The sequence below is a fragment of the Mixophyes fleayi genome, chromosome 3 (genome assembly GCF_038048845.1).
Source record: "Mixophyes fleayi isolate aMixFle1 chromosome 3, aMixFle1.hap1, whole genome shotgun sequence".
NCBI lineage: Eukaryota > Metazoa > Chordata > Amphibia > Anura > Limnodynastidae > Mixophyes > Mixophyes fleayi.
The window spans coordinates 5,075,171-5,102,032 of record NC_134404.1 but is presented as its reverse complement, the minus strand read 5'-3'; the positions used below and the strand labels follow the sequence as shown (position 1 = coordinate 5,102,032).

The following is a 26,862-nucleotide window of genomic DNA, read 5'->3' as shown; positions in this document are numbered from 1 at the left end:
CTGAGTGGTCTGGAGCGTGATGATGAAATTAGTGTCATCTTAGGCCATGCCAAACCCACTCCATGTCACCACCTGGTTAAATATGAAATACACAGAGAGTTAAGATACATTACAGCAAAGCATGATATATTTGTTCTGCTGCTATGCTGAAACACTCAACGGAAATGTCCCATATGGTCTAGCTTTAGGATTCCTGGTTTTCACCCAGGCGGCCCGGGTTCGACTCCTGCTATGGGAAGTTGAAGCTTTTTTGAATGGCAGCAACAGTACCACTTGTTTAATGCTCTGTTGATCTCAGCAACAAAATCCAGGAGAAACTGTGCTTTGGTTATGGAAATGGGATGTGGTCAAATCCACAGTATTTATATACCTCCCAACATTTCTGTATCCAAAATTAGGACAGAACTGGTCTGACCCCATATTTCAACATCCATCTTCCAAATTTCGAGTGGGACAACCCTATTTTATATGTAACACATCCTTCATGTGAAAAAAAAGAACTCTTGAACTTGTGTATCAATGGGTTTCCAGGGAGAGTTCACAACTTTTTAATGGTGCAGTAGGGATGTTCTGAATGAAACTAGACTACGCCAATGCTTACAAACCAATAATGTCTGCTTCTGTGCCCAGAATTTCTCCGCTTTCCTTAATCAGCATACAAAGGACAGGTTTAAGAGACCACGGATGGGAACTGAAATACAATATTACTTCTGAAATCCCATGGATCTGAACCCATAGAATATGCATTGTAAAAACAGAGAGTACTGTGAGAAATAGTGGTGGCAGCGTGGACCATTGACTAGAAATCCATTTTTGTCTCACTGGGCAAAAGTTTGACAATTTGTCACCACAATTTCTGGAATTTTCATCAATTAAAAAAGTCAAGCTAAATTGGAGAACGCAGAAGAGGTTGAAAATTTTCCAGCATTTTTAATCTTGACGTAAAGGCGTCTGCAGTTGGAAAATCTAAGGAAGCTGTTTTCCCAACTATTTGTGAAGCTAATTAATTCAAAATGAACAAATAAAAATCAAACTTTTAATGATGTATTACCAATTATTAAATATGACAATTTTTACAACTTTTGATGAGCAAGTAGACCAGAAATAAAAATGTGGATCTCTTTATCTAGACAAGCAATTTTTCTGTTTTATGGATATTTCAATTCTGTTTGTGTCTTCACTCAGTCAGATGTAGTGCACATGACATCAGAAATCCTCTAAAGCACATTTCTTCAATAGCTCAGCTGGTAGAGCGGAGGACTGTAGAGGATATTGGTACAGAAATCCTTAGGTCGCTGGTTCAACTCCAGCTCGAAGGAAAGTTTTTCATATCAGTTTAGAGGGCAATTTCTGACATATTAAATACCCAGAAATATGCATGACTCATGCTGTTTATCTTTAATAGTCAGAGAAACTGTAACTTGTTTTCATTTCTGCTGCCTGTTAATCTTCCTGCATGCTGCTGAGCCTCTAGTAGGGCAATTATGGTTTCTGTGCTCTGTTGAAGTACAGTGCAGAGGCAGGTGATAGAGACACGAGTTCTTTTACTGGGGATACTTTCCATAGCTCTTTGCAACTCATTAAAATGGAAATGAGAACCTTTTCCACTTCTTGGAAAGTGGCCTACAGACATCACACATGGATTTATTGCATTGTTACCTATCCTGCTGGATTGGCATTTACAAATCTGCAAGTGGTCAGGGACGTGCCGTGATGATGCAAATCACATCATCAAACATTGCCCACCTCACTGATCACTGAGTGGTCTGGAGCGTGATGATGAAATTAGTGTCATCTTAGGCCATGCCAAACCCACTCCATGTCACCACCTGGTTAAATATAAAATACACAGAGAGTTAAGATACATTACAGCAAAGCATGATATATTTGTTCTGCTGCTATGCTGAAACACTCAACGGAAAAGTCCCATATGGTCTAGCAGTTAGGATTCCTGGTTTTCACCCAGGTGGCCCGGGTTCGACTCCCAGTATGGGAAGTTGAAGCTTTTTTGAATGGCAGCAACAGTACCACTTGTTTAATGCTCTGTTGATCTCAGCAACAAAATCCAGGAGAAACTGTGCTTTGGTTATGGAAATGGGATGTGGTCAAATCCACAGTATTTATATACCTCCCAACATTTCTGTATCCAAAATTAGGACAGAACTGGTCTGACCCCATATTTCAACATCCATCTTCCAAATTTCGAGTGGGACAACCCTATTTTATATGTAACACATCCTTCATGTGAAAAAAAAGAACTCTTGAACTTGTGTATCAATGGGTTTCCAGGGAGAGTTCACAACTTTTTAATGGTGCAGTAGGGATGTTCTGAATGAAACTAGACTACGCCAATGCTTACAAACCAATAATGTCTGCTTCTGTGCCCAGAATTTCTCCGCTTTCCTTAATCAGCATACAAAGGACAGGTTTAAGAGACCACGGATGGGAACTGAAATACAATATTACTTCTGAAATCCCATGGATCTGAACCCATAGAATATGCATTGTAAAAACAGAGAGTACTGTGAGAAATAGTGGTGGCAGCGTGGACCATTGACTAGAAATCCATTTTTGTCTCACTGGGCAAAAGTTTGACAATTTGTCACCACAATTTCTGGAATTTTCATCAATTAAAAAAGTCAAGCTAAATTGGAGAACGCAGAAGAGGTTGAAAATTTTCCAGCATTTTTAATCTTGACGTAAAGGCGTCTGCAGTTGGAAAATCTAAGGAAGCTGTTTTCCCAACTATTTGTGAAGCTAATTAATTCAAAATGAACAAATAAAAATCAAACTTTTAATGATGTATTACCAATTATTAAATATGACAATTTTTACAACTTTTGATGAGCAAGTAGACCAGAAATAAAAATGTGGATCTCTTTATCTAGACAAGCAATTTTTCTGTTTTATGGATATTTCAATTCTGTTTGTGTCTTCACTCAGTCAGATGTAGTGCACATGACATCAGAAATCCTCTAAAGCACATTTCTTCAATAGCTCAGCTGGTAGAGCGGAGGACTGTAGAGGATATTGGTACAGAAATCCTTAGGTCGCTGGTTCAACTCCAGCTCGAAGGAAAGTTTTTCATATCAGTTTAGAGGGCAATTTCTGACATATTAAATACCCAGAAATATGCATGACTCATGCTGTTTATCTTTAATAGTCAGAGAAACTGTAACTTGTTTTCATTTCTGCTGCCTGTTAATCTTCCTGCATGCTGCTGAGCCTCTAGTAGGGCAATTATGGTTTCTGTGCTCTGTTGAAGTACAGTGCAGAGGCAGGTGATAGAGACACGAGTTCTTTTACTGGGGATACTTTCCATAGCTCTTTGCAACTCATTAAAATGGAAATGAGAACCTTTTCCACTTCTTGGAAAGTGGCCTACAGACATCACACATGGATTTATTGCATTGTTACCTATCCTGCTGGATTGGCATTTACAAATCTGCAAGTGGTCAGGGACGTGCCGTGATGATGCAAATCACATCATCAAACATTGCCCACCTCACTGATCACTGAGTGGTCTGGAGCGTGATGATGAAATTAGTGTCATCTTAGGCCATGCCAAACCCACTCCATGTCACCACCTGGTTAAATATAAAATACACAGAGAGTTAAGATACATTACAGCAAAGCATGATATATTTGTTCTGCTGCTATGCTGAAACACTCAACGGAAAAGTCCCATATGGTCTAGCAGTTAGGATTCCTGGTTTTCACCCAGGTGGCCCGGGTTCGACTCCCAGTATGGGAAGTTGAAGCTTTTTTGAATGGCAGCAACAGTACCACTTGTTTAATGCTCTGTTGATCTCAGCAACAAAATCCAGGAGAAACTGTGCTTTGGTTATGGAAATGGGATGTGGTGAAATCCACAGTATTTATATACCTCCCAACATTTCTGTATCCAAAATTAGGACAGAACTGGTCTGACCCCATATTTCAACATCCATCTTCCAAATTTCGAGTGGGACAACCCTATTTTATATGTAACACATCCTTCATGTGAAAAAAAAGAACTCTTGAACTTGTGTATCAATGGGTTTCCAGGGAGAGTTCACAACTTTTTAATGGTGCAGTAGGGATGTTCTGAATGAAACTAGACTACGCCAATGCTTACAAACCAATAATGTCTGCTTCTGTGCCCAGAATTTCTCCGCTTTCCTTAATCAGCATACAAAGGACAGGTTTAAGAGACCACGGATGGGAACTGAAATACAATATTACTTCTGAAATCCCATGGATCTGAACCCATAGAATATGCATTGTAAAAACAGAGAGTACTGTGAGAAATAGTGGTGGCAGCGTGGACCATTGACTAGAAATCCATTTTTGTCTCACTGGGCAAAAGTTTGACAATTTGTCACCACAATTTCTGGAATTTTCATCAATTAAAAAAGTCAAGCTAAATTGGAGAACGCAGAAGAGGTTGAAAATTTTCCAGCATTTTTAATCTTGACGTAAAGGCGTCTGCAGTTGGAAAATCTAAGGAAGCTGTTTTCCCAACTATTTCTGAAGCTAATTAATTCAAAATGAACAAATAAAAAATCAAACTTTTAATGATGTATTACCAATTATTAAATATGACAATTTTTACAACTTTTGATGAGCAAGTAGACCAGAAATAAAAATGTGGATCTCTTTATCTAGACAAGCAATTTTTCTGTTTTATGGATAATTCAATTTTGTTTGTGTTTTCACTCAGTCAGATGTAGTGCACATGACATCAGAATTCCTCTGAAGCACAATCCTTCGATAGCTCAGCTGGTAGAGCGGAGGACTGTAGAGGAAATTGGTACAGAAATCCTTAGGTTGCTGGTTCAACTCCGGCTCGAAGGAAAGTTTTTCATATCATTTTAGAGGGCAATTTCTGACATATTAAATACCCAGAAATATGCATGGCTCATGCTGTTTATCTTTAATAGTCAGAGAAACTGTAACTTGTTTTCATTTCTGCTGCCTGTTAATCATCCTGCATGCTGCTGAGCCTCTAGTAGGGCAATTATGGTTTCTGTGCTCTGTTGAAGTACAGTGCAGAGGCAGGTGATAGAGACACGAGTTCTGTTACTGGGGATACTTTCCATAGCTCTTTGCAACTCATTAAAATGGAAATGAGAACCTTTTCCACTTCTTGGAAAGTGGCCTACAGACATCACACATGGATTTATTGCATTGTTACCTATCCTGCTGGATTGGCATTTACAAATCCGCAAGTGGTCAGGGACGTGCCGTGATGATGCAAATCACATCATCAAACATTGCCCACCTCACTGATCACTGAGTGGTCTGGAGCGTGATGATGAAATTAGTGTCATCTTAGGCCATGCCAAACCCACTCAATGTCACCACCTGGTTAAATATGAAATACACAGAGAGTTAAGATACATTACAGCAAAGCATGATATATTTGTTCTGCTGCTATGCTGAAACACTCAACGGAAAAGTCCCATATGGTCTAGCAGTTAGGATTCCTGGTTTTCAGCCAGGCGGCCCGGGTTCGACTCCCGGTATGGGAAGTTGAAGCTTTTTTGAATGGCAGCAACAGTACCACTTGTTTAATGCTCTGTTGATCTCAGCAACAAAATCCAGGAGAAACTGTGCTTTGGTTATGGAAATGGGATGTGGTGAAATCCACAGTATTTATATACCTCCCAACATTTCTGTATCCAAAATTAGGACAGAACTGGTCTGACCCCATATTTCAACATCCATCTTCCAAATTTCGAGTGGGACAACCCTATTTTATATGTAACACATCCTTCATGTGAAAAAAAAGAACTCTTGAACTTGTGGATCAATGGGTTTCCAGGGAGAGTTCACAACTTTTTAATGGTGCAGTAGGGATGTTCTGAATGAAACTAGACTACGCCAATGCTTACAAACCAATAATGTCTGCTTCTGTGCCCAGAATTTCTCCTCTTTCCTTAATCAGCATATAAAAGACAGGTTTAAGAGACTACGGATGTGAACTGAAATACAATATTACTTCTGAAATCCCATGGATCTGAACACATAGAAGATGCAATGTAAAAACAGAGAGTACTGTGAGAAATAGTGGTGGCAGCGTGGACCATTGACTAGAAATCCATTTTTGTCTCACTGGGCAAAAGTTTGACAATTTGTCACCACAATTTCTGGAATTTTCATCAATTAAAAAAGTCAAGCTAAATTGGAGAATGCAGAAGAGGTTGAAAATTTTCCAGCATTTTTAATCTTGACGTAAAGGCGTCTGCAGTTGGAAAGTCTAAGGAAGCTGTTTTCCCAACTATTTCTGAAGCTAATTAATTCAAAATGAACAAATAAAAATCAAACTTTTAATGATGTATTACCAATTATTAAACATGACAATTTTTACAACTTTTGATGAGCAAGTAGACCAGAAATAAAAATGTGGATCTCTTTATCTAGACAAGCAATTTTTCTGTTTTATGGATAATTCAATTCTGTTTGTGTTTTCACTCAGTCAGATGTAGTGCACATGACATCAGAAGTCCTCTAAAGCACAATCCTTCGATAGCTCAGCTGGTAGAGCGGAGGACTGTAGAGGAAATTGGTACAGAAATCCTTAGGTCGCTGGTTCAACTCCGGCTCGAAGGAAAGTTTTTCATATCATTTTAGAGGGCAATTTCTGACATATTAAATAGCCAGAAATATGCATGACTCATGCTGTTTATCTTTAATAGTCAGAGAAACTGTAACTTGTTTTCATTTCTGCTGCCTGTTAATCATCCTGCATGCTGCTGAGCCTCTAGTAGGGCAATTATGGTTTCTGTGCTCTGTTGAAGTACAGTGCAGAGGCAGGTGATAGAGACACGAGTTCTGTTACTGGGGATACTTTCCATAGCTCTTTGCAACTCATTAAAATGGAAATGAGAACCTTTTCCACTTCTTGGAAAGTGGCCTACAGACATCACACATGGATTTATTGCATTGTTACCTATCCTGCTGGATTGGCATTTACAAATCTGCAAGTAGTTAGGGACGTGCCGTGATGATGCAAATCACATCATCAAACATTGCCCACCTCACTGATCACTGAGTGGTCTGGAGCGTGATGATGAAATTAGTGTCATCTTAGGCCATGCCAAACCCACTCAATGTCACCACCTGGTTAAATATGAAATACACAGAGAGTTAAGATACATTACAGCAAAGCATGATATATTTGTTCTGCTGCTATGCTGAAACACTCAACGGAAAAGTCCCATATGGTCTAGCAGTTAGGATTCCTGGTTTTCACCCAGGTGGCCTGGTTTCGACTCCCAGTATGGGAAGTTGAAGCTTTTTTGAATGGCAGCAACAGTACCACTTGTTTAATGCTCTGTTGATCTCAGCAACAAAATCCAGGAGAAACTGTGCTTTGGTTATGGAAATGGGATGTGGTCAAATCCACAGTATTTATATACCTCCCAACATTTCTGTATCCAAAATTAGGACAGAACTGGTCTGACCCCATATTTCAACATCCATCTTCCAAATTTCGAGTGGGACAACCCTATTTTATATGTAACACATCCTTCATGTGAAAAAAAAAAAACTCTTGAACTTGTGGATCAATGGGTTTCCAGGGAAGGTTCACAACTTTTTAATGGTGCAGTAGGGATGTTCTGAATGAAACTAGAATACGCCAATGCTTACAAACCAATAATGTCTGCTTCTGTGCCCAGAATTTCTCCGCTTTCCTTAATCAGCATACAAAGGACAGGTTTAAGAGACCACGGATGGGAACTGAAATACAATATTACTTCTGAAATCCCATGGATCTGAACCCATAGAAGATGCATTGTAAAAACAGAGAGTACTGTGAGAAATAGTGGTGGCAGCGTGGACCATTGACTAGAAATCCATTTTTGTCTCACTGGGCAAAAGTTTGACAATTTGTCACCACAATTTCTGGAATTTTCATCAATTAAAAAAGTCAAGCTAAATTGGAGAACGCAGAAGAGGTTGAAAATTTTCCAGCATTTTTAATCTTGACGTAAAGGCGTCTGCAGTTGGAAAATCTAAGGAAGCTGTTTTCCCAACTATTTCTGAAGCTAATTAATTCAAAATGAACAAATAAAAATCAAACTTTTAATGATGTATTACCAATTATTAAATATGACAATTTTTACAACTTTTGATGAGCAAGTAGACCAGAAATAAAAATGTGGATCTCTTTATCTAGACAAGCAATTTTTCTGTTTTATGGATATTTCAATTCTGTTTGTGTTTTCACTCAGTCAGATGTAGTGCACATGACATCAGAAATCCTCTAAAGCACAATCCTTCGATAGCTCAGCTGGTAGAGCGGAGGACTGTAGAGGTAATTGGTACAGAAATCCTTAGGTCGCTGGTTCAATTCCGGCTCGAAGGAAAGTTTTTCATATCAGTTTAGAGGGCAATTTCTGACATATTAAATACCCAGAAATATGCATGACTCATGCTGTTTATCTTTAATAGTCAGAGAAACTGTAACTTGTTTTCATTTCTGCTGCCTGTTAATCTTCCTGCATGCTGCTGAGCCTCTAGTAGGGCAATTATGGTTTCTGTGCTCTGTTGAAGTACAGTGCAGAGGCAGGTGATAGAGACACGAGTTCTGTTACTGGGGATACTTTCCATAGCTCTTTGCAACTCATTAAAATGGAAATGAGAACCTTTTCCACTTCTTGGAAAGTGGCCTACAGACATCACACATGGATTTATTGCATTGTTACCTATCCTGCTGGATTGGCATTTACAAATCTGCAAGTGGTCAGGGACGTGCCGTGATGATGCAAATCACATCATCAAACATTGCCCACCTCACTGATCACTGAGTGGTCTGGAGCGTGATGATGAAATTAGTGTCATCTTAGGCCATGCCAAACCCACTCCATGTCACCACCTGGTTAAATATGAAATACACAGAGAGTTAAGATACATTACAGCAAAGCATGATATATTTGTTCTGCTGCTATGCTGAAACACTCAACAGAAAAGTCCCATATGGTCTAGCAGTTAGGATTCCTGGTTTTCACCCAGGTGGCCTGGTTTCGACTCCCAGTATGGGAAGTTTAAGCTTTTTTGAATGGCAGCAACAGTACCACTTGTTTAATGCTCTGTTGATCTCAGCAACAAAATCCAGGAGAAACTGTGCTTTGGTTATGGAAATGGGATGTGGTCAAATCCACAGTATTTATATACCTCCCAACATTTCTGTATCCAAAATTAGGACAGAACTGGTCTGACCCCATATTTCAACATCCATCTTCCAAATTTCGAGTGGGACAACCCTATTTTATATGTAACACATCCTTCATGTGAAAAAAAAACAACTCTTGAACTTGTGGATCAATGGGTTTCCAGGGAAGGTTCACAACTTTTTAATGGTGCAGTAGGGATGTTCTGAATGAAACTAGAATACGCCAATGCTTACAAACCAATAATGTCTGCTTCTGTGCCCAGAATTTCTCCGCTTTCCTTAATCAGCATACAAAGGACAGGTTTAAGAGACCACGGATGGGAACTGAAATACAATATTACTTCTGAAATCCCATGGATCTGAACCGATAGAAGATGCATTGTAAAAACAGAGAGTACTGTGAGAAATAGTGGTGGCAGCGTGGACCATTGACTAGAAATCCATTTTTGTCTCACTGGGCAAAAGTTTGACAGTTGTCACCACAATTTCTGGAATTTTCATCAATTAAAAAAGTCAAGCTAAATTGGAGAACGCAGAAGAGGTTGAAAATTTTCCAGCATTTTTAATCTTGACGTAAAGGCGTCTGCAGTTGGAAAATCTAAGGAAGCTGTTTTCCCAACTATTTCTGAAGCTAATTAATTCAAAATGAACAAATAAAAAATCAAACTTTTAATGATGTATTACCAATTATTAAATATGACAATTTTTACAACTTTTGATGAGCAAGTAGACCAGAAATAAAAATGTGGATCTCTTTATCTAGACAAGCAATTTTTCTGTTTTATGGATATTTCAATTCTGTTTGTGTTTTCACTCAGTCAGATGTAGTGCACATGACATCAGATATCCTCTAAAGCACAATCCTTCGATAGCTCAGCTGGTAGAGCGGAGGACTGTAGAGGTAATTGGTACAGAAATCCTTAGGTCGCTGGTTCAATTCCGGCTCGAAGGAAAGTTTTTCATATCAGTTTAGAGGGCAATTTCTGACATATTAAATACCCAGAAATATGCATGACTCATGCTGTTTATCTTTAATAGTCAGAGAAACTGTAACTTGTTTTCATTTCTGCTGCCTGTTAATCTTCCTGCATGCTGCTGAGCCTCTAGTAGGGCAATTATGGTTTCTGTGCTCTGTTGAAGTACAGTGCAGAGGCAGGTGATAGAGACACGAGTTCTGTTACTGGGGATACTTTCCATAGCTCTTTGCAACTCATTAAAATGGAAATGAGAACCTTTTCCACTTCTTGGAAAGTGGCCTACAGACATCACACATGGATTTATTGCATTGTTACCTATCCTGCTGGATTGGCATTTACAAATCTGCAAGTGGTCAGGGACGTGCCGTGATGATGCAAATCACATCATCAAACATTGCCCACCTCACTGATCACTGAGTGGTCTGGAGCGTGATGATGAAATTAGTGTCATCTTAGGCCATGCCAAACCCACTCCATGTCACCACCTGGTTAAATATGAAATACACAGAGAGTTAAGATACATTACAGCAAAGCATGATATATTTGTTCTGCTGCTATGCTGAAACACTCAACAGAAAAGTCCCATATAGTCTAGCAGTTAGGATTCCTGGTTTTCACCCAGGTGGCCCGGGTTCGACTCCTGGTATGGGAAGTTGAAGCTTTTTTGAATGGCAGCAACAGTACCACTTGTTTAATGCTCTGTTGATCTCAGCAACAAAATCCAGGAGAAACTGTGCTTTGGTTATGGAAATGGGATGTGGTCAAATCCACAGTATTTATATACCTCCCAACATTTCTGTATCCAAAATTAGGACAGAACTGGTCTGACCCCATATTTCAACATCCATCTTCCAAATTTCGAGTGGGACAACCGTATTTTATATGTAACACATCCTTCATGTGAAAAAAAAGAACTCTTGAACTTGTGTATCAATGGGTTTCCAGGAAGAGTTCACAACTTTTTAATGGTGCAGTAGGGATGTTCTGAATGAAACTAGACTACGCCAATGCTTACAAACCAATAATGTCTGCTTCTGTGCCCAGAATTTCTCCGCTTTCCTTAATCAGCATACAAAGGACAGGTTTAAGAGACCACGGATGGGAACTGAAATACAATATTACTTCTGAAATCCCATGGATCTGAACCCATAGAAGATGCATTGTAAAAACAGAGAGTACTGTGAGAAATAGTGGTGGCAGCGTGGACCATTGACTAGAAATCCATTTTTGTCTCACTGGGCAAAAGTTTGACAATTTGTCACCACAATTTCTGGAATTTTCATCAATTAAAAAAGTCAAGCTAAATTGGAGAACGCAGAAGAGGTTGAAAATTTTCCAGCATTTTTAATCTTGACGTAAAGGCGTCTGCAGTTGGAAAATCTAAGGAAGCTGTTTTCCCAACTATTTCTGAAGCTAATTAATTCAAAATGAACAATTAAAAAATCAAACTTTTAATGATGTATTACCAATTATTAAATATGACAATTTTTACAACTTTTGATGAGCAAGTAGACCAGAAATAAAAATGTGGATCTCTTTATCTAGACAAGCAATTTTTCTGTTTTATGGATAATTCAATTTTGTTTGTGTTTTCACTCAGTCAGATGTAGTGCACATGACATCAGAATTCCTCTAAAGCACAATCCTTCGATAGCTCAGCTGGTAGAGCGGAGGACTATAGAGGAGATTGGTACAGAAATCCTTAGGTCGCTGGTTCAACTCCGGCTCAAAGGAAAGTTTTTCATATCATTTTAGAGGGCAATTTCTGACATATTAAATACCCAGAAATATGCATGGCTTATGCTGTTTATCTTTAATAGTCAGAGAAACTGTAACTTGTTTTCATTTCTGCTGCCTGTTAATCATCCTGCATGCTGCTGAGCCTCTAGTAGGGCAATTATGGTTTCTGTGCTCTGTTGAAGTACAGTGCAGAGGCAGGTGATAGAGACACGAGTTCTGTTACTGGGGATACTTTCCATAGCTCTTTGCAACTCATTAAAATGGAAATGAGAACCTTTTCCACTTCTTGGAAAGTGGCCTCCAGACATCACACATGGATTTATTGCATTGTTACCTATCCTGCTGGATTGGCATTTATAAATCTGCAAGTGGTCAGGGACGTGCCGTGATGATGCAAATCACATCATCAAACATTGCCCACCTCACTAATCACTGAGTGGTCTGGAGAGTGATGATGAAATTAGTGTCATCTTAGGCCATGCCAAACCCACTCCATGTCACCACCTGGTTAAATATGAAATACACAGAGAGTTAAGATACATTACAGCAAAGCATGATATATTTGTTCTGCTGCTATGCTGAAACACTCAACGGAAATGTCCTATATGGTCTAGCTTTAGGATTCCTGGTTTTCAGCCAGGCGGCCCGGGTTCGACTCCCGGTATGGGAAGTTGAAGCTTTTTTGAATGGCAGCAACAGTACCACTTGTTTAATGCTCTGTTGATCTCAGCAACAAAATCCAGGAGAAACTGTGCTTTGGTTATGGAAATGGGATGTGGTGAAATCCACAGTATTTATATACCTCCCAACATTTCTGTATCCAAAATTAGGACAGAACTGGTCTGACCCCATATTTCAACATCCATCTTCCAAATTTCGAGTGGGACAACCCTATTTTATATGTAACACATCCTTCATGTGAAAAAAAAGAACTCTTGAACTTGTGGATCAATGGGTTTCCAGGGAGAGTTCACAACTTTTTAATGGTGCAGTAGGGATGTTCTGAATGAAACTAGACTACGCCAATGCTTACAAACCAATAATGTCTGCTTCTGTGCCCAGAATTTCTCCTCTTTCCTTAATCAGCATATAAAAGACAGGTTTAAGAGACTACGGATGTGAACTGAAATACAATATTACTTCTGAAATCCCATGGATCTGAACACATAGAAGATGCAATGTAAAAACAGAGAGTACTGTGAGAAATAGTGGTGGCAGCGTGGACCATTGACTAGAAATCCATTTTTGTCTCACTGGGCAAAAGTTTGACAATTTGTCACCACAATTTCTGGAATTTTCATCAATTAAAAAAGTCAAGCTAAATTGGAGAATGCAGAAGAGGTTGAAAATTTTCCAGCATTTTTAATCTTGACGTAAAGGCGTCTGCAGTTGGAAAGTCTAAGGAAGCTGTTTTCCCAACTATTTCTGAAGCTAATTAATTCAAAATGAACAAATAAAAATCAAACTTTTAATGATGTATTACCAATTATTAAATATGACAATTTTTACAACTTTTGATGAGCAAGTAGACCAGAAATAAAAATGTGGATCTCTTTATCTAGACAAGCAATTTTTCTGTTTTATGGATAATTCAATTTTGTTTGTGTTTTCACTCAGTCAGATGTAGTGCACATGACATCAGAATTCCTCTAAAGCACAATCCTTTGATAGCTCAGCTGGTAGAGCGGAGGACTATAGAGGAGATTGGTACAGAAATCCTTAGGTCGCTGGTTCAACTCCGGCTCAAAGGAAAGTTTTTCATATCATTTTAGAGGGCAATTTCTGACATATTAAATACCCAGAAATATGCATGGCTTATGCTGTTTATCTTTAATAGTCAGAGAAACTGTAACTTGTTTTCATTTCTGCTGCCTGTTAATCATCCTGCATGCTGCTGAGCCTCTAGTAGGGCAATTATGGTTTCTGTGCTCTGTTGAAGTACAGTGCAGAGGCAGGTGATAGAGACACGAGTTCTGTTACTGGGGATACTTTCCATAGCTCTTTGCAACTCATTAAAATGGAAATGAGAACCTTTTCCACTTCTTGGAAAGTGGCCTCCAGACATCACACATGGATTTATTGCATTGTTACCTATCCTGCTGGATTGGCATTTATAAATCTGCAAGTGGTCAGGGACGTGCCGTGATGATGCAAATCACATCATCAAACATTGCCCACCTCACTAATCACTGAGTGGTCTGGAGAGTGATGATGAAATTAGTGTCATCTTAGGCCATGCCAAACCCACTCCATGTCACCACCTGGTTAAATATGAAATACACAGAGAGTTAAGATACATTACAGCAAAGCATGATATATTTGTTCTGCTGCTATGCTGAAACACTCAACGGAAATGTCCTATATGGTCTAGCTTTAGGATTCCTGGTTTTCAGCCAGGCGGCCCGGGTTCAACTCCCGGTATGGGAAGTTGAAGCTTTTTTGAATGGCAGCAACAGTACCACTTGTTTAATGCTCTGTTGATCTCAGCAACAAAATCCAGGAGAAACTGTGCTTTGGTTATGGAAATGGGATGTGGTGAAATCCACAGTATTTATATACCTCCCAACATTTCTGTATCCAAAATTAGGACAGAACTGGTCTGACCCCATATTTCAACATCCATCTTCCAAATTTCGAGTGGGACAACCCTATTTTATATGTAACACATCCTTCATGTGAAAAAAAAGAACTCTTGAACTTGTGGATCAATGGGTTTCCAGGGAGAGTTCACAACTTTTTAATGGTGCAGTAGGGATGTTCTGAATGAAACTAGACTACGCCAATGCTTACAAACCAATAATGTCTGCTTCTGTGCCCAGAATTTCTCCTCTTTCCTTAATCAGCATATAAAAGACAGGTTTAAGAGACTACGGATGTGAACTGAAATACAATATTACTTCTGAAATCCCATGGATCTGAACACATAGAAGATGCAATGTAAAAACAGAGAGTACTGTGAGAAATAGTGGTGGCAGCGTGGACCATTGACTAGAAATCCATTTTTGTCTCACTGGGCAAAAGTTTGACAATTTGTCACCACAATTTCTGGAATTTTCATCAATTAAAAAAGTCAAGCTAAATTGGAGAATGCAGAAGAGGTTGAAAATTTTCCAGCATTTTTAATCTTGACGTAAAGGCGTCTGCAGTTGGAAAGTCTAAGGAAGCTGTTTTCCCAACTATTTCTGAAGCTAATTAATTCAAAATGAACAAATAAAAATCAAACTTTTAATGATGTATTACCAATTATTAAACATGACAATTTTTACAACTTTTGATGAGCAAGTAGACCAGAAATAAAAATGTGGATCTCTTTATCTAGAGAAACAATTTTTCTGTTTTATGGATAATTCAATTCTGTTTGTGTTTTCACTCAGTCAGATGTAGTGCACATGACATCAGAAGTCCTCTAAAGCACAATCCTTCGATAGCTCAGCTGGTAGAGCGGAGGACTGTAGAGGAAATTGGTACAGAAATCCTTAGGTCGCTGGTTCAACTCCGGCTCGAAGGAAAGTTTTTCATATCATTTTAGAGGGCAATTTCTGACATATTAAATAGCCAGAAATATGCATGACTCATGCTGTTTATCTTTAATAGTCAGAGAAACTGTAACTTGTTTTCATTTCTGCTGCCTGTTAATCATCCTGCATGCTGCTGAGCCTCTAGTAGGGCAATTATGGTTTCTGTGCTCTGTTGAAGTACAGTGCAGAGGCAGGTGATAGAGACACGAGTTCTGTTACTGGGGATACTTTCCATAGCTCTTTGCAACTCATTAAAATGGAAATGAGAACCTTTTCCACTTCTTGGAAAGTGGCCTACAGACATCACACATGGATTTATTGCATTGTTACCTATCCTGCTGGATTGGCATTTACAAATCTGCAAGTGGTCAGGGATGTGCCGTGATGATGCAAATCACATCATCAAACATTGCCCACCTCACTGATCACTGAGTGGTCTGGAGCGTGATGATGAAATTAGTGTCATCTTAGGCCATGCCAAACCCACTCAATGTCACCACCTGGTTAAATATGAAATACACAGAGAGTTAAGATACATTACAGCAAAGCATGATATATTTGTTCTGCTGCTATGCTGAAACACTCAACGGAAAAGTCCCATGTGGTCTAGCAGTTAGGATTCCTGGTTTTCACCCAGGTGGCCTGGGTTCGACTCCCGGTATGGGAAGTTGAAGCTTTTTTGAATGGCAGCAACAGTACCACTTGTTTAATGCTCTGTTGATCTCAGCAACAAAATCCAGGAGAAACTGTGCTTTGGTTATGGAAATGGGATGTGGTCAAATCCACAGTATTTATATACCTCCCAACATTTCTGTATCCAAAATTAGGACAGAACTGGTCTGACCCCATATTTCAACATCCATCTTCCAAATTTCGAGTGGGACAACCCTATTTTATATGTAACACATCCTTCATGTGAAAAAAAACAAAACTCTTGAACTTGTGGATTAATGGGTTTCCAGGGAAGGTTCACAACTTTTTAATGGTGCAGTAGGGATGTTCTGAATGAAACTAGACTACGCCAATGCTTACAAACCAATAATGTCTGCTTCTGTGCCCAGAATTTCTCCGCTTTCCTTAATCAGCATACAAAGGACAGGTTTAAGAGACCACGGATGGGAACTGAAATACAATATTACTTCTGAAATCCCATGGATCTGAACCCATAGAAGATGCATTGTAAAAACAGAGAGTACTGTGAGAAATAGTGGTGGCAGCGTGGACCATTGACTAGAAATCCATTTTTGTCTCACTGGGCAAAAGTTTGACAATTTGTCACCACAATTTCTGGAATTTTCATCAATTAAAAAAGTCAAGCTAAATTGGAGAACGCAGAAGAGGTTGAAAATTTTCCAGCATTTTTAATCTTGACGTAAAGGCGTCTGCAGTTGGAAAATCTAAGGAAGCTGTTTTCCCAACTATTTCTGAAGCTAATTAATTCAAAATGAACAAATAAAAATCAAACTTTTAATGATGTATTACCAATTATTAAATATGACAATTTTTACAACTTTTGATGAGCAAGTAGACCAGAAATAAAAATGTGGATCTCTTTATCTAGACAAGCAATTTTTCTGTTTTATGGATATTTCAATTCTGTTTGTGTTTTCACTCAGTCAGATGTAGTGCACATGACATCAGAAATCCTCTAAAGCACAATCCTTCGATAGCTCAGCTGGTAGAGCGGAGAACTGTAGAGGAAATTGGTACAGAAATCCTTAGGTCGCTGGTTCAATTCCGGCTCAAAGGAAAGTTTTTCATATCAGTTTAGAGGGCAATTTCTGACATATTAAATACCCAGAAATATGCATGACTCATGCTGTTTATCTTTAATAGTCAGAGAAACTGTAACTTGTTTTCATTTCTGCTGCCTGTTAATCTTCCTGCATGCTGCTGAGCCTCTAGTAGGGCAATTATGGTTTCTGTGCTCTGTTGAAGTACAGTGCAGAGGCAGGTGATAGAGACACGAGTTCTGTTACTGGGGATACTTTCCATAGCTCTTTGCAACTCATTAAAATGGAAATGAGAACCTTTCCCACTTCTTGGAAAGTGGCCTACAGACATCACACATGGATTTATTGCATTGTTACCTATCCTGCTGGATTGGCATTTACAAATCTGCAAGTGGTCAGGGACGTGCCGTGATGATGCAAATCACATCATCAAACATTGCCCACCTCACTGATCACTGAGTGGTCTGGAGCGTGATGATGAAATTAGTGTCATCTTAGGCCATGCCAAACCCACTCCATGTCACCACCTGGTTAAATATGAAATACACAGAGAGTTAAGATACATTACAGCAAAGCATGATATATTTGTTCTGCTGCTATGCTGAAACACTCAACAGAAAAGTCCCATATGGTCTAGCAGTTAGGATTCCTGGTTTTCACCCAGGTGGCCCGGGTTCAACTCCCGGTATGGGAAGTTGAAGCTTTTTTGAATGGCAGCAACAGTACCACTTGTTTAATGCTCTGTTGATCTCAGCAACAAAATCCAGGAGAAACTGTGCTTTGGTTATGGAAATGGGATGTGGTCAAATCCACAGTATTTATATACCTCCCAACATTTCTGTATCCAAAATTAGGACAGAACTGGTCTGACCCCATATTTCAACATCCATCTTCCAAATTTCGAGTGGGACAACCGTATTTTATATGTAACACATCCTTCATGTGAAAAAAAAGAACTCTTGAACTTGTGTATCAATGGGTTTCCAGGGAGAGTTCACAACTTTTTAATGGTGCAGTAGGGATGTTCTGAATGAAACTAGACTACGCCAATGCTTACAAACCAATAATGTCTGCTTCTGTGCCCAGAATTTCTCCGCTTTCCTTAATCAGCATACAAAGGACAGGTTTAAGAGACCACGGATGGGAACTGAAATACAATATTACTTCTGAAATCCCATGGATCTGAACCTATAGAAGATGCATTGTAAAAACAGAGAGTACTGTGAGAAATAGTGGTGGCAGCGTGGACCATTGACTAGAAATCCATTTTTGTCTCACTGGGCAAAAGTTTGACAATTTGTCACCACAATTTCTGGAATTTTCATCAATTAAAAAAGTCAAGCTAAATTGGAGAACGCAGAAGAGGTTGAAAATTTTCCAGCATTTTTAATCTTGACGTAAAGGCGTCTGCAGTTGGAAAGTCTAAGGAAGCTGTTTTCCCAACTATTTCTGAAGCTAATTAATTCAAAATGAACAAATAAAAATCAAACTTTTAATGATGTATTACCAATTATTAAACATGACAATTTTTACAACTTTTGATGAGCAAGTAGACCAGAAATAAAAATGTGGATCTCTTTATCTAGACAAGCAATTTTTCTGTTTTATGGATAATTCAATTCTGTTTGTGTTTTCACTCAGTCAGATGTAGTGCACATGACATCAGAAATCCTCTAAAGCACAATCCTTCGATAGCTCAGCTGGTAGAGCGGAGGACTGTAGAGGAAATTGGTACAGAAATCCTTAGGTTGCTGGTTCAACTCCAGCTCGAAGGAAAGTTTTTCATATCATTTTAGAGGGCAATTTCTGACATATTAAATAGCCAGAAATATGCATGACTCATGCTGTTTATCTTTAATAGTCAGAGAAACTGTAACTTGTTTTCATTTCTGCTGCCTGTTAATCTTCCTGCATGCTGCTGAGCCTCTAGTAGGGCAATTATGGTTTCTGTGCTCTGTTGAAGTACAGTGCAGAGGCAGGTGATAGAGACACGAGTTCTGTTACTGGGGATACTTTCCATAGCTCTTTGCAACTCATTAAAATGGAAATGAGAACCTTTTCCACTTCTTGGAAAGTGGCCTACAGACATCACACATGGATTTATTGCATTGTTACCTATCCTGCTGGATTGGCATTTACAAATCTGCAAGTGGTCAGGGACGTGCCGTGATGATGCAAATCACATCATCAAACATTGCCCACCTCACTGATCACTGAGTGGTCTGGAGCGTGATGATGAAATTAGTGTCATCTTAGGCCATGCCAAACCCACTCAATGTCACCACCTGGTTAAATATGAAATACACAGAGAGTTAAGATACATTACAACAAAGCATGATATATTTGTTCTGCTGCTATGCTGAAACACTCAACGGAAAAGTCCCATGTGGTCTAGCAGTTAGGATTCCTGGTTTTCACCCAGGTGGCCTGGGTTCGACTCCCGGTATGGGAAGTTGAAGCTTTTTTGAATGGCAGCAACAGTACCACTTGTTTAATGCTCTGTTGATCTCAGCAACAAAATCCAGGAGAAACTGTGCTTTGGTTATGGAAATGGGATGTGGTCAAATCCACAGTATTTATATACCTCCCAACATTTCTGTATCCAAAATTAGGACAGAACTGGTCTGACCCCATATTTCAACATCCATCTTCCAAATTTCGAGTGGGACAACCCTATTTTATATGTAACACATCCTTCATGTGAAAAAAAACAAAACTCTTGAACTTGTGGATCAATGGGTTTCCAGGGAAGGTTCACAACTTTTTAATGGTGCAGTAGGGATGTTCTGAATGAAACTAGACTACGCCAATGCTTACAAACCAATAATGTCTGCTTCTGTGCCCAGAATTTCTCCGCTTTCCTTAATCAGCATACAAAGGACAGGTTTAAGAGACCACGGATGGGAACTGAAATACAATATTACTTCTGAAATCCCATGGATCTGAACCCATAGAAGATGCATTGTAAAAACAGAGAGTACTGTGAGAAATAGTGGTGGCAGCGTGGACCATTGACTAGAAATCCATTTTTGTCTCACTGGGCAAAAGTTTGACAATTTGTCACCACAATTTCTGGAATTTTCATCAATTAAAAAAGTCAAGCTAAATTGGAGAACGCAGAAGAGGTTGAAAATTTTCCAGCATTTTTAATCTTGACGTAAAGGCGTCTGCAGTTGGAAAATCTAAGGAAGCTGTTTTCCCAACTATTTCTGAAGCTAATTAATTCAAAATGAACAAATAAAAATCAAACTTTTAATGATGTATTACCAATTATTAAATATGACAATTTTTACAACTTTTGATGAGCAAGTAGACCAGAAATAAAAATGTGGATCTCTTTATCTAGACAAGCAATTTTTCTGTTTTATGGATATTTCAATTCTGTTTGTGTTTTCACTCAGTCAGATGTAGTGCACATGACATCAGAAATCCTCTAAAGCACAATCCTTCGATAGCTCAGCTGGTAGAGCGGAGGACTGTAGAGGAAATTGGTACAGAAATCCTTAGGTCGCTGGTTCAATTCCGGCTCAAAGGAAAGTTTTTCATATCAGTTTAGAGGGCAATTTCTGACATATTAAATACCCAGAAATATGCATGACTCATGCTGTTTATCTTTAATAGTCAGAGAAACTGTAACTTGTTTTCATTTCTGCTGCCTGTTAATCTTCCTGCATGCTGCTGAGCCTCTAGTAGGGCAATTATGGTTTCTGTGCTCTGTTGAAGTACAGTGCAGAGGCAGGTGATAGAGACACGAGTTCTGTTACTGGGGATACTTTCCATAGCTCTTTGCAACTCATTAAAATGGAAATGAGAACCTTTCCCACTTCTTGGAAAGTGGCCTACAGACATCACACATGGATTTATTGCATTGTTACCTATCCTGCTGGATTGGCATTTACAAATCTGCAAGTGGTCAGGGACGTGCCGTGATGATGCAAATCACATCATCAAACATTGCCCACCTCACTGATCACTGAGTGGTCTGGAGCGTGATGATGAAATTAGTGTCATCTTAGGCCATGCCAAACCCACTCCATGTCACCACCTGGTTAAATATGAAATACACAGAGAGTTAAGATACATTACAGCAAAGCATGATATATTTGTTCTGCTGCTATGCTGAAACACTCAACAGAAAAGTCCCATATGGTCTAGCAGTTAGGATTCCTGGTTTTCACCCAGGTGGCCCGGGTTCAACTCCCGGTATGGGAAGTTGAAGCTTTTTTGAATGGCAGCAACAGTACCACTTGTTTAATGCTCTGTTGATCTCAGCAACAAAATCCAGGAGAAACTGTGCTTTGGTTATGGAAATGGGATGTGGTCAAATCCACAGTATTTATATACCTCCCAACATTTCTGTATCCAAAATTAGGACAGAACTGGTCTGACCCCATATTTCAACATCCATCTTCCAAATTTCGAGTGGGACAACCGTATTTTATATGTAACACATCCTTCATGTGAAAAAAAAGAACTCTTGAACTTGTGTATCAATGGGTTTCCAGGGAGAGTTCACAACTTTTTAATGGTGCAGTAGGGATGTTCTGAATGAAACTAGACTACGCCAATGCTTACAAACCAATAATGTCTGCTTCTGTGCCCAGAATTTCTCCGCTTTCCTTAATCAGCATACAAAGGACAGGTTTAAGAGACCACGGATGGGAACTGAAATACAATATTACTTCTGAAATCCCATGGATCTGAACCCATAGAAGATGCATTGTAAAAACAGAGAGTACTGTGAGAAATAGTGGTGGCAGCGTGGACCATTGACTAGAAATCCATTTTTGTCTCACTGGGCAAAAGTTTGACAATTTGTCACCACAATTTCTGGAATTTTCATCAATTAAAAAAGTCAAGCTAAATTGGAGAACGCAGAAGAGGTTGAAAATTTTCCAGCATTTTTAATCTTGACGTAAAGGCGTCTGCAGTTGGAAAATCTAAGGAAGCTGTTTTCCCAACTATTTCTGAAGCTAATTAATTCAAAATGAACAAATAAAAATCAAACTTTTAATGATGTATTACCAATTATTAAATATGACAATTTTTACAACTTTTGATGAGCAAGTAGACCAGAAATAAAAATGTGGATCTCTTTATCTAGACAAGCAATTTTTCTGTTTTATGGATATTTCAATTCTGTTTGTGTTTTCACTCAGTCAGATGTAGTGCACATGACATCAGAAATCCTCTAAAGCACAATCCTTCGATAGCTCAGCTGGTAGAGCGGAGGACTGTAGAGGAAATTGGTACAGAAATCCTTAGGTCGCTGGTTCAACTCCAGCTCAAAGGAAAGTTTTTCATATCATTTTAGAGGGCAATTTCTGACATATTAAATAGCCAGAAATATGCATGACTCATGCTGTTTATCTTTAATAGTCAGAGAAACTGTAACTTGTTTTCATTTCTGCTGCCTGTTAATCATCCTGCATGCTGCTGAGCCTCTAGTAGGGCAATTATGGTTTCTGTGCTCTGTTGAAGTACAGTGCAGAGGCAGGTGATAGAGACACGAGTTCTGTTACTGGGGATACTTTCCATAGCTCTTTGCAACTCATTAAAATGGAAATGAGAACCTTTTCCACTTCTTGGAAAGTGGCCTACAGACATCACACATGGATTTATTGCATTGTTACCTATCCTGCTGGATTGGCATTTACAAATCTGCAAGTGGTCAGGGACGTGCCGTGATGATGCAAATCACATCATCAAACATTGCCCACCTCACTGATCACTGAGTGGTCTGGAGCGTGATGATGAAATTAGTGTCATCTTAGGCCATGCCAAACCCACTCAATGTCACCACCTGGTTAAATATGAAATACACAGAGAGTTAAGATACATTACAGCAAAGCATGATATATTTGTTCTGCTGCTATGCTGAAACACTCAACGGAAAAGTCCCATGTGGTCTAGCAGTTAGGATTCCTGGTTTTCACCCAGGTGGCCTGGGTTCGACTCCCGGTATGGGAAGTTGAAGCTTTTTTGAATGGCAGCAACAGTACCACTTGTTTAATGCTCTGTTGATCTCAGCAACAAAATCCAGGAGAAACTGTGCTTTGGTTATGGAAATGGGATGTGGTCAAATCCACAGTATTTATATACCTCCCAACATTTCTGTATCCAAAATTAGGACAGAACTGGTCTGACCCCATATTTCAACATCCATCTTCCAAATTTCGAGTGGGACAACCGTATTTTATATGTAACACATCCTTCATGTGAAAAAAAAAAAAACTCTTGAACTTGTGGATCAATGGGTTTCCAGGGAAGGTTCACAACTTTTTAATGGTGCAGTAGGGATGTTCTGAATGAAACTAGACAACGCCATTGCTTACAAACCAATAATGTCTGCTTCTGTGCCCAGAATTTCTCCGCTTTCCTTAATCAGCATACAAAGGACAGGTTTAAGAGACCACGGATGGGAACTGAAATACAATATTACTTCTGAAATCCCATGGATCTGAACCCATAGAAGATGCATTGTAAAAACAGAGAGTACTGTGAGAAATAGTGGTGGCAGCGTGGACCATTGACTAGAAATCCATTTTTGTCTCACTGGGCAAAAGTTTGACAATTTGTCACCACAATTTCTGGAATTTTCATCAATTAAAAAAGTCAAGCTAAATTGGAGAACGCAGAAGAGGTTGAAAATATTCCAGCATTTTTAATCTTGACGTAAAGGCGTCTGCAGTTGGAAAATCTAAGGAAGCTGTTTTCCCAACTATTTCTGAAGCTAATTAATTCAAAATGAACAAATAAAAATCAAACTTTTAATGATGTATTACCAATTATTAAATATGACAATTTTTACAACTTTTGATGAGCAAGTAGACCAGAAATAAAATTGTGGATCTATTTATCTAGACAAGCAATTTTTCTGTTTTATGGATATTTCAATTCTGTTTGTGTTTTCACTCAGTCAGATGTAGTGCACATGACATCAGAAATCCTCTAAAGCACAATCCTTCGATAGCTCAGCTGGTAGAGCGGAGGACTGTAGAGGAAATTGGTACAGAAATCCTTAGGTCGCTGGTTCAATTCCAGCTCGAAGGAAAGTTTTTCATATAAGTTTAGAGGGCAATTTCTGACATATTAAATACCCAGAAATATGCATGACTCATGCTGTTTATCTTTAATAGTCAGAGAAACTGTAACTTGTTTTCATTTCTGCTGCCTGTTAATCTTACTGCATGCTGCTGAGCCTCTAGTAGGGCAATTATGGTTTCTGTGCTCTGTTGAAGTACAGTGCAGAGGCAGGTGATAGAGACACGAGTTCTGTTACTGGGGATACTTTCCATAGCTCTTTGCAACTCATTAAAATGGAAATGAGAACCTTTCCCACTTCTTGGAAAGTGGCCTACAGACATCACACATGGATTTATTGCATTGTTACCTATCCTGCTGGATTGGCATTTACAAATCTGCAAGTGGTCAGGGACGTGCCGTGATGATGCAAATCACATCATCAAACATTGCCCACCTCACTGATCACTGAGTGGTCTGGAGCGTGATGATGAAATTAGTGTCATCTTAGGCCATGCCAAACCCACTCCATGTCACCACCTGGTTAAATATGAAATACACAGAGAGTTAAGATACATTACAGCAAAGCATGATATATTTGTTCTGCTGCTATGCTGAAACACTCAACAGAAAAGTCCCATATGGTCTAGCAGTTAGGATTCCTGGTTTTCAGCCAGGCGGCCCGGGTTCGACTCCCGGTATGGGAAGTTGAAGCTTTTTTGAATGGCAGCAACAGTACCACTTGTTTAATGCTCTGTTGATCTCAGCAACAAAATCCAGGAGAAACTGTGCTTTGGTTATGGAAATGGGATGTGGTGAAATCCACAGTATTTATATACCTCCCAACATTTCTGTATCCAAAATTAGGACAGAACTGGTCTGACCCCATATTTCAACATCCATCTTCCAAATTTCGAGTGGGACAACCCTATTTTATATGTAACACATCCTTCATGTGAAAAAAAAGAACTCTTGAACTTGTGGATCAATGGGTTTCCAGGGAGAGTTCACAACTTTTTAATGGTGCAGTAGGGATGTTCTGAATGAAACTAGACTACGCCCATGCTTACAAACCAATAATGTCTGCTTCTGTGCCCAGAATTTCTCCTCTTTCCTTAATCAGCATATAAAAGACAGGTTTAAGAGACTACGGATGTGAACTGAAATACAATATTACTTCTGAAATCCCATGGATCTGAACACATAGAAGATGCAATGTAAAAACAGAGAGTACTGTGAGAAATAGTGGTGGCAGCGTGGACCATTGACTAGAAATCCATTTTTGTCTCACTGGGCAAATGTTTGACAATTTGTCACCACAATTTCTGGAATTTTCATCAATTAAAAAAGTCAAGCTAAATTGGAGAATGCAGAAGAGGTTGAAAATTTTCCAGCATTTTTAATCTTGACGTAAAGGCGTCTGCAGTTGGAAAGTCTAAGGAAGCTGTTTTCCCAACTATTTCTGAAGCTAATTAATTCAAAATGAACAAATAAAAATCAAACTTTTAATGATGTATTACCAATTATTAAACATGACAATTTTTACAACTTTTGATGAGCAAGTAGACCAGAAATAAAAATGTGGATCTCTTTATCTAGAGAAGCAATTTTTCTGTTTTATGGATAATTCAATTCTGTTTGTGTTTTCACTCAGTCAGATGTAGTGCACATGACATCAGAAGTCCTCTAAAGCACAATCCTTCGATAGCTCAGCTGGTAGAGCAGAGGTCTGTAGAGGAAATTGGTACAGAAATCCTTAGGTCGCTGGTTCAACTCCGGCTCGAAGGAAAGTTTTTCATATCATTTTAGAGGGCAATTTCTGACATATTAAATAGCCAGAAATATGCATGACTCATGCTGTTTATCTTTAATAGTCAGAGAAACTGTAACTTGTTTTCATTTCTGCTGCCTGTTAATCATCCTGCATGCTGCTGAGCCTCTAGTAGGGCAATTATGGTTTCTGTGCTCTGTTGAAGTACAGTGCAGAGGCAGGTGATAGAGACACGAGTTCTGTTACTGGGGATACTTTCCATAGCTCTTTGCAACTCATTAAAATGGAAATGAGAACCTTTTCCACTTCTTGGAAAGTGGCCTACAGACATCACACATGGATTTATTGCATTGTTACCTATCCTGCTGGATTGGCATTTACAAATCTGCAAGTGGTCAGGGACGTGCCGTGATGATGCAAATCACATCATCAAACATTGCCCACCTCACTGATCACTGAGTGGTCTGGAGCGTGATGATGAAATTAGTGTCATCTTAGGCCATGCCAAACCCACTCAATATCACCACCTGGTTAAATATGAAATACACAGAGAGTTAAGATACATTACAGCAAAGCATGATATATTTGTTCTGCTGCTATGCTGAAACACTCAACGGAAAAGTCCCATATGGTCTAGCAGTTAGGATTCCTGGTTTTCACCCAGGTGGCCCGGGTTCGACTCCCGGTATGGGAAGTTGAAGCTTTTTTGAATGGCAGCAACAGTACCACTTGTTTAATGCTCTGTTGATTTCAGCAACAAAATCCAGGAGAAACTGTGCTTTGGTTATGGAAATGGGATGTGGTCAAATCCACAGTATTTATATACCTCCCAACATTTCTGTATCCAAAATTAGGACAGAACTGGTCTGACCCCATATTTCAACATCCATCTTCCAAATTTCGAGTGGGACAACCCTATTTTATATGTAACACATCCTTC

The 26,862-nt window shown here is 39.1% G+C and overlaps 17 non-coding genes across 17 annotated transcripts; all 17 read left to right on the top strand.

Moving 5' to 3' along the window:
- The first annotated feature begins 4,746 nt into the window (after window positions 1–4,746).
- TRNAY-GUA (transfer RNA tyrosine (anticodon GUA)) lies at window positions 4,747–4,836 on the top strand. The gene is given in 2 exon segments: window positions 4,747–4,783; window positions 4,801–4,836. It is a non-coding gene; the product is annotated as a tRNA-Tyr (tRNA).
- Window positions 4,837–6,504: 1,668 nt separating this feature from the next.
- TRNAY-GUA (transfer RNA tyrosine (anticodon GUA)) lies at window positions 6,505–6,594 on the top strand. Its single transcript is given in 2 exon segments — window positions 6,505–6,541; window positions 6,559–6,594. It is a non-coding gene; the product is annotated as a tRNA-Tyr (tRNA).
- Window positions 6,595–8,263: 1,669 nt separating this feature from the next.
- On the top strand, window positions 8,264–8,353 carry TRNAY-GUA (transfer RNA tyrosine (anticodon GUA)). Its single transcript is given in 2 exon segments — window positions 8,264–8,300; window positions 8,318–8,353. It is a non-coding gene; the product is annotated as a tRNA-Tyr (tRNA).
- A 1,669-nt stretch (window positions 8,354–10,022) lies between these two features.
- Window positions 10,023–10,112, top strand: TRNAY-GUA (transfer RNA tyrosine (anticodon GUA)). The gene is given in 2 exon segments: window positions 10,023–10,059; window positions 10,077–10,112. It is a non-coding gene; the product is annotated as a tRNA-Tyr (tRNA).
- Window positions 10,113–11,781: 1,669 nt separating this feature from the next.
- TRNAY-AUA (transfer RNA tyrosine (anticodon AUA)) lies at window positions 11,782–11,871 on the top strand. Its single transcript is given in 2 exon segments — window positions 11,782–11,818; window positions 11,836–11,871. It is a non-coding gene; the product is annotated as a tRNA-Tyr (tRNA).
- A 1,667-nt stretch (window positions 11,872–13,538) lies between these two features.
- Window positions 13,539–13,628, top strand: TRNAY-AUA (transfer RNA tyrosine (anticodon AUA)). The gene is given in 2 exon segments: window positions 13,539–13,575; window positions 13,593–13,628. It is a non-coding gene; the product is annotated as a tRNA-Tyr (tRNA).
- A 1,667-nt stretch (window positions 13,629–15,295) lies between these two features.
- Window positions 15,296–15,385, top strand: TRNAY-GUA (transfer RNA tyrosine (anticodon GUA)). The gene is given in 2 exon segments: window positions 15,296–15,332; window positions 15,350–15,385. It is a non-coding gene; the product is annotated as a tRNA-Tyr (tRNA).
- A 605-nt stretch (window positions 15,386–15,990) lies between these two features.
- TRNAE-UUC (transfer RNA glutamic acid (anticodon UUC)) lies at window positions 15,991–16,062 on the top strand. The gene has a single exon. It is a non-coding gene; the product is annotated as a tRNA-Glu (tRNA).
- A 1,688-nt stretch (window positions 16,063–17,750) lies between these two features.
- Window positions 17,751–17,822, top strand: TRNAE-UUC (transfer RNA glutamic acid (anticodon UUC)). The gene has a single exon. It is a non-coding gene; the product is annotated as a tRNA-Glu (tRNA).
- A 991-nt stretch (window positions 17,823–18,813) lies between these two features.
- TRNAY-GUA (transfer RNA tyrosine (anticodon GUA)) lies at window positions 18,814–18,903 on the top strand. The gene is given in 2 exon segments: window positions 18,814–18,850; window positions 18,868–18,903. It is a non-coding gene; the product is annotated as a tRNA-Tyr (tRNA).
- Window positions 18,904–19,508: 605 nt separating this feature from the next.
- Window positions 19,509–19,580, top strand: TRNAE-UUC (transfer RNA glutamic acid (anticodon UUC)). Its single transcript has one exon. It is a non-coding gene; the product is annotated as a tRNA-Glu (tRNA).
- Window positions 19,581–20,573: 993 nt separating this feature from the next.
- On the top strand, window positions 20,574–20,663 carry TRNAY-GUA (transfer RNA tyrosine (anticodon GUA)). Its single transcript is given in 2 exon segments — window positions 20,574–20,610; window positions 20,628–20,663. It is a non-coding gene; the product is annotated as a tRNA-Tyr (tRNA).
- A 605-nt stretch (window positions 20,664–21,268) lies between these two features.
- Window positions 21,269–21,340, top strand: TRNAE-UUC (transfer RNA glutamic acid (anticodon UUC)). Its single transcript has one exon. It is a non-coding gene; the product is annotated as a tRNA-Glu (tRNA).
- A 1,686-nt stretch (window positions 21,341–23,026) lies between these two features.
- Window positions 23,027–23,098, top strand: TRNAE-UUC (transfer RNA glutamic acid (anticodon UUC)). The gene has a single exon. It is a non-coding gene; the product is annotated as a tRNA-Glu (tRNA).
- A 993-nt stretch (window positions 23,099–24,091) lies between these two features.
- TRNAY-GUA (transfer RNA tyrosine (anticodon GUA)) lies at window positions 24,092–24,181 on the top strand. The gene is given in 2 exon segments: window positions 24,092–24,128; window positions 24,146–24,181. It is a non-coding gene; the product is annotated as a tRNA-Tyr (tRNA).
- A 1,668-nt stretch (window positions 24,182–25,849) lies between these two features.
- Window positions 25,850–25,939, top strand: TRNAY-GUA (transfer RNA tyrosine (anticodon GUA)). Its single transcript is given in 2 exon segments — window positions 25,850–25,886; window positions 25,904–25,939. It is a non-coding gene; the product is annotated as a tRNA-Tyr (tRNA).
- Window positions 25,940–26,544: 605 nt separating this feature from the next.
- On the top strand, window positions 26,545–26,616 carry TRNAE-UUC (transfer RNA glutamic acid (anticodon UUC)). Its single transcript has one exon. It is a non-coding gene; the product is annotated as a tRNA-Glu (tRNA).
- Window positions 26,617–26,862: the final 246 nt, after the last annotated feature.